Below are 7,333 nucleotides of genomic sequence, written 5' to 3' on the forward strand. Positions count from 1 at the left end.
TTAACAGCACATGGCCATGGTGAGAATTATCGACACGTACCCTCAACATATCGGAGCGGACACTAAGTAACTCGAACTATTCTCGTCCGCTTAATCTGTAATAGATCACATATCGGTAGTCATGGCAACAACGTTCGCGCGCATTTAGCTGAAATTTACAATTAGCCCCGGTTTTTCTGTTTTTGTTATCGCTTAATTAACAAATCAAACAATCGAAATTGATCACATCTGGGTAGTCACAACAATATTCACGCGCTTTTATTCGAAATTTACAATTAATCCCCCGAATCTTCTGTTTTCACTGAATTAGTAATAGATCACGTTTCAATAGAAATAGATCACCTATCGATTGCTATGGCAACAACATTCCCGCGCTTAAGCTGAAATTTACAATCAGGCCTCGATTTTTCTGTCTTTGTTATCCCTTAATTAACAATCAAATAATAATAAATAGATCACATTTCAGTAGTGATGACAACAATATTCACGCGCTTTTAGTCGAAATTTGCAATTTCAACTAAAAGCGCACGATTCTTCTGTTTTTTTTCCCTTCCCACTTAATTAGTAACAGATCATGTGTCATCAGAAATAGATCACCTATCTGTTGCTATGGCAACAACATTCCCGCACTTTTAGCTGAAATTTACAATTACATGTATTTCTCTCTTTTTCTGTTTTTTTATCGCTTAATTAACAAATCAAATAATCGAAATTGGTCACATCTCGGTAGTCATGGCAACAATATTCGCGTGCTTTCGGTCGAAATTTACAATTAATTCCGCGATTTTTCTGGGGGATTTTTTTTCACTTAATTAGTAATAGATCACGTGTCATGAGAAATAAATCACCTATCGGTTGCCATGGCAACAACATACCTGCGCGTTTAGCTGATTATTTACAATTATTTCTTGGTTTTTCTGTTTTTATTATCGCTTAATTAACAAATCTAATAACAACGGAAATTGGTCGCATCTCGGTAGTCATAACAACAATATCCACGCACTTTTAGTCGAAATTATAAATTTCGACTAAAAGCGTTCGATTTTTCTGTTTTTTTCTTTTCACTTAATTAGTAATAGATCACGTGTCATCAGAAATAGATCACCTATCGGTTGCCATGGCAGTAACATTCCCGCGCTTTTAGCTGAAATTTAAAATTAGTCCTAGATTTTTCTGTTTTTGTTTTGGCTTAATTAACAAATCAAATAACAATCGAAATTGATTACATCTCTGTAGTCATGGCAACAATATTCATGCACTTTTAGTCGAAATTTCCAATTATTCCCGCTATTCTTGTTTCTTTTGTTTTCACTTAATTAGTAATAGATTACGTGTCATCAGAAATAAATCACCAATCGGTTGCCATGGCAGCAACATACCTGCACTTTTAGCCAAATTTACAAATATTTCTCAGTTTCTCTGTTTTTATTATGGCTTAATTAACAGAGAGAGAGAAAGGGAAAAAAATTTATTGCAGCTAAATGAATACAATGTACATAGATGTAAGTTAAGTTGCAATTGTCCCGTCATGACCAAAGGGGCTATGCAATCAAAATTGGTCACATCTCAGTAGTCATGACAACAACATTCGCGTGCTTTTAGTCGAAATTTACAATTTAGACTAAAAGCGCGCGATTCTTCCTTTTTTTTTCTTTTCACTTAATTAGTAATCGTCACGTGTCATCAGAAATAGATCACCTATCGGTTGCTATGGAAATAACGTTCCCGCGCTTTTAGCTGAAATTTAAAATTAGCTCTACTTTTTTTGTTTTCATTATCGCAACAACAAATAACAACAAATAGATCACATTTCGGTAGTCATGACAACAATAATCACGCGCTTTTAGTCGAAATTTACAATTATTCCCGCTATTTCTTCTGTTTTTTATTTTCACTTAATTAATAATAGATCACGTGTCATCAGAAATAGATCACCTATCGGTTGTCATGACAGCAACATTCCCGCGCTTTTAGCCTAAATTTACGATTAATCTCCTGGTTCTTCTGCTTTTTTTTTTTAAATTCTTCTTTTCGCTTAATTAGTAACAAATAACTTAACGCTAGAAAGAGATCACTTATCGGTAGCCATGACAACAACATTCACTCGTTTTTTAGCTGATTTTTCTGTTCGCTCTGTTTACGTTTATGAGAAATTACATTTTACTTAAAAATAATGGGTGCATTAAAAATAGGGGAACATATTGGGGATATGTGAGCTGAAACTCTGTGACATACAGGGGTTTACCCACCCCCCTCCAGTCCCTTATTAGCGGTAAGACTTTTGTAGTTTTGTCTGTAAAATCACGTTTGGTGGGAAAGGATAGCAGAAGTCATAAACCTATCAATAGATTTAGTTTTAATATGGTTCATGTCACGTGTCTCGTTCTACATTGTTACGCCAGCTGTTTGGTGCTGCGGACCGTAGCTTGGGGGGGCTTTTAGTATTGTGAACAGCTATTAACACTAATAGCCTCTCTCCCCTCTATTTTTGGCAAACATATGCGAACTTCGCCCTTGTGGGTTTGGTTGCTAATAGCAGAAGAAAAGTATTACGGCAACCCCTAATGGCTCTTTTCGGTATTAACATAACAGGCTGAAGGAATAGACACGTTAATGCCACCCTCCCTTAAGACCCCCAGAATTCAGAGTTCCCCGAACTTACTATTTATAGCAACTGGAATTAACGATGTTGTGAAAGAAATAGATTTGAAATTTAAAAAAAAATAATAATATCAACATATTCGTTGTATTTGTCAGGGCCGGCGCTAGAGAATCGAGGAGAGACACTTGCCACAGGCGCTGTCTAAAATAGGTACCTATCCCATTGTATATATGCATGGTAAGATACGATATGAATTAGGCGCTGTTACAAAGTTTTGTCTCAGGCACCACAAACGCTAGTGTCGCCCCCTAGCATCTGTCTCCTGAAATTAGTGGCCAATTCGCAGTTCCCCCAAAGTTCTTTGAGGGGAAACTAGAAAATAATCTTCTTGGAAGGGAAACACCAGAAAGAATTCTGATTTTTTTCCTAACAGACGAAATCGGAATTGTGTTTTCAAACAAAAATCAGAATTCTTTGTTTTTTTTCCTTCCCAAGCAGTTTCAAACGAGGACGTCGATTATCCGAATACTAGATGATTGACCGATTATCCGAACTCACTGATGATTGCCCGATTATCCGAACTCACTGATGATAGACCGATTATCCGAACTAACCGGTGAGTGATGATTTTGATCCCTCATTTTTTTTTTTAAATGATTGGTTTTGAAACTGCTGGAAATGTTCAAAATGTATGATATTCCTGACAAGGTCTTAAGTCGTCTAATACAATCTGCCATACGCATTCTTTTCCCTAAGATGTAACAATAAAGAGATAATCATTAGAAGTGTTTCTTAAACCGAAAAAATCTTTTAAGGCACTGTATGAGATTAAAATAACAATAAATACCGAATGTAGAACGATTTATCTCGGGCCGGGATCCGTGCCAAGTGTTCTGCTCCTTGCATTCTATATATCGATAAATGCCAAAACCTCGAGCGCCGTCTGACAAATGATATCCATCTGGGGGACAGACAGCGTCACCTGGTAGTTGATGGCGGAAGTTGTCACAACAATGTCACTTCTGTTCATCAACAATAGAAAACATCAGCGAGTGGCTGATCGAAGAGCCAAACGAAATGACTGCAGTTTCATTAAAGGGGACGCTGTAAAGTCAATCGCTTGTAAAGATAATACACTCGGCGCGGGAACTTGTGAGAATAAGAAACAGCTCTTCTGATAAATACAGAGGGCGTGGTTGGTGCAGTGCGCATAAAGGAAAACCTTTAATCTCATCTTCTATCATTTACGAGTGCGCATCGAGTGATGGTGTGCGGATGGCAGGTGGAAGGGGCACGTTGTCTCGAGCTTTGATTCGGATACAATGCCAAGATAATACTCCGTAATTGTAAACACCAAACAGAACTCGAAATGGCGTCGGTAACTGAATCAACTTTTGTGTGTGTGAGAGAGAGCGGACAGGGTGGCTCCCAAAATCAGAGATTCTCTTGAATTAAAGACAAAATTCTGTTGAATTAACGCCAAAATCAAATTTGTGTGCTTTTCAACCTATGACCTTTGACTAATGACCCTTTGCGTTCCCTTTGACCTTTCCTGATGTGGCAGGAAAGGTCAAAGTAAAAAGAATTTTTGTTTTTTTTATAAATCTCAATTTCTTTCAAGATGCAGGTTAAGCCTAGAGACATTTAATGTGCTCTTACATTAAGTTGTAGTAAACTAATAAATTATTGAAAAAACTGAAGCCAAATTATTCCATCAAGGAAATGAAAAAATAATACATATTTATTCTTATATCATTCCTATATTAAAATGGTGTTTACTATTCATACTGTGAACTCCACACACATATAAGGGTTGCCTCGGTATTGCACAACTTCAGATAAACAACCAAGATTTGCGCAATATTAAAAAAATATAAAACCTTAATGGCAAAAAAGTATTTGTTTCTTCTTCAGACATCCATTTCAGTGTTTGCAATACATGTTTTGTAATGTTACTGAGTCTAAATTACAAATACGGTGCTGTTTGTCACATTCTCTGTATCTTGTAAACTCCTGTGACTGTGTTTGTGTGGTTGTCTGGGAGTATAAACAGAACATTTATTTATGGATGTTATCATATTAATTACGATAAATTAAACAGTAACTCAGGTTGGCTCGTTGGTCTAGGGGTATGATTCTCGCTTTGGGTGCGAGAGGTCCCGGGTTCAAATCCCGGACGAGCTCTTTTTTTTCTTTCATCAAAGATGACTTTTATAGAAGTTTTCAGGTGTCAGATCTGTTCACCAAATACTTAGTCCTTTAGGCACATAATTTAAGATATCCAGGAAAGATCTAGATTAAGCTATTGAGATGAATTAATAACAAATACACTGGTGCGTTTATTGATTAAAGGGCCGAATGAGGAACCTTGCGAGGCAACTTTGATAAAGGAAATGATTCTTGATGAGGCCATTGAATACGATGTGATAAGAACAAATAACTACACCGGTGATCGAAAGCTAAGTTGCAACCACAAATCTTCTCTTTTTGGGCCACTTTTTTTCCCCATTTTCTCGTGATATTTCAGACTTTAATGTTGTAAGTTAACTTTTGTACATTAGTGTATATAGTTATGTTTCCAATCCAAGAGTTAAGATTGAATCCCATCAGTTTTAAAGTCGATAATTTTTGTTATTTTGTTTGATTATTATTCAAAATAAGGCGTTCTTTAATAGGGGAAAAATTATAAAGAGGAAAAACCAGTAGACCTGCAGTAACTGAGTTGTCAACGCCATAATAGGAGAGTAGTACTGGTGTTTGATTTAACCATGGTTAGATATTAAAATTTAGATTTTTTTTTAATCTTGTTTTTGCTAATTTCAATGAAAATTATAACTGCAAATTATCTGGAGAGCCAATTAAGGGAAAGAAAGAAATCTTACCATCGCTGCTTCACAACTTCTCTTTGATTATCGAAATTCTATCTGCGCATGATCTTACATTAAAAACAAATCGAAAAATGGGCTCGTCCGGGATTTGAACCCGGGACCTCTCGCACCCTAAGCGAGAATCATACCCCTAGACCAACGATGAGTAGGTTCCAAACTTATCATAGTTAATGTAAATGACGTCATCAATATTTCGGCCAAATTTGCGCACAATCTGAAAAGTTTAAAATGGACCAATAAACTCACACCATTCATTATTCTCGTCACAGAAAAAAAAAAAAAAAAAATTAAATGAGCGTCATACACTGACACCTTCACTTTCTCTGGATGAAATACATATGAACAGTACAGTCATTGTTTGAAGGGCCTATCCAGGAATCCTCGAAAGCCGATAAGTACACTAGTGTCCAAAAGTTAAGTTACAATTATGATTTTAATTTATTTTTTAATCATTTTAATTAATTGCTTTTGTCTAATTATGAAACGCAAAATTTAATACAATAAATGCGAATGTGACTCAAGGATGATCATACTCCTTATTGAACTGCTGAATTACTTAGAACTTACTTACTCTTAGGCTTAGATTAAGTCCTAGCGACATCTACAGCACTCTTACATTAAGCTATTGAGATGAATTAATAACTGATCAGTGAACGAATATTTTAAAGAGGGGAAAAACTTTAAAATCAGTTGTATAGAGTGGTCGAGAAATTAAAGTGACTTCATTGGTGCGCTTTTTGATTAAAAGGCCGAATGAGGAACCTTGTGGGGCAAATTTGGAAAAGGAAATAATTATAGATGAGACCATTGGAACGATGTGATAAGAACAGATCAGTACACTGATGACGAAAAGCTAAGTTCCAACCACAAATCCTCTCTGTTTGGGGTTGTTTAATGGAGGTATATTTCTATTAGAGAGTTGTATAACTGAGTCTCCCATCAAGGTTTTTTAGTGCGGGATCTGTTAGAACTTAAGGAATAATCAAACGCCAGACCAAATAAAGATAATCAACTTCCATAAACATTTTGAAAATGATAATCTTTTAACACAGATTTAAAAAATTGTTTTAAATTTTGATTTTTTTTCTCTGGCTAATTTCAAACAAAATTGTAACTGCAAATTATCTTGAGATTAAGCAAATTAAGTGAAAGAATGAAATGTTACTATTATTGCTGCAAGACTTCCAGTTCAGTAAACTTCAATTATAGAAATTCTGTCTGCGCATGATCTAACATTTAAAAAATAAAAAAAAAAAAGAGAGAAAGAATTGCAAACGGGTTCGTCCGGGATTTGAACCCGGGACCTCTCGCACCCTAAGCGAGAATCATACCCCTAGACCAACGAACCATGCTATGATTTTCGTTGTATTTACTAAAATACATGTAAATGTAATATAGAATTAAAATCATGTTTATTTATATGAAGTGGCACATAAATATGGTCCGTCAAGACAAAAATAGCGCAGACTGGTTCGAAACGAAAATAGAGAAAAAAACATCTTCAGGAACCAATAGAGACAAACAATTTATCACCAAAAGACTAACCAACTTCTCCCAAGTTAGCATCAAAATTCTGATGACACCTTGTGGCGTAAGCCTACAAATATCCAATGCGCTCTTGCATTAAGCTATAATAAACTAATAAATTCTTGAAAAAACTGAAGCCAAATTATTCCATTGTAAAAATGAAAAAATAATACATATTTCATCTTGAATCATTTCTGTATTGAAATGGTCTTTACTATTCATACTGTGAGATCTACACGCATTCATGAGTTGCCTAGGTATTGCACAACTTCAGAAACACAACTAAGATTTATGCAATATTAATTCATTTATTTAT

The 7,333-nt window shown here is 35.4% G+C and overlaps 1 non-coding gene across 1 annotated transcript; it reads right to left on the reverse strand.

The window, feature by feature from the left end:
• Window positions 1-6,766: 6,766 nt before the first annotated feature.
• Window positions 6,767-6,838, reverse strand: TRNAP-AGG (transfer RNA proline (anticodon AGG)). Its single transcript has one exon. It is a non-coding gene; the product is annotated as a tRNA-Pro (tRNA).
• Between the last annotated feature and the right edge of the window lie 495 nt (window positions 6,839-7,333).

This window comes from Mastigoproctus giganteus, chromosome 6 (genome assembly GCF_048544385.1).
Source record: "Mastigoproctus giganteus isolate SK-2022 chromosome 6, ASM4854438v1, whole genome shotgun sequence".
NCBI classification, from domain to species: Eukaryota; Metazoa; Arthropoda; class Arachnida; order Uropygi; family Thelyphonidae; genus Mastigoproctus; species Mastigoproctus giganteus.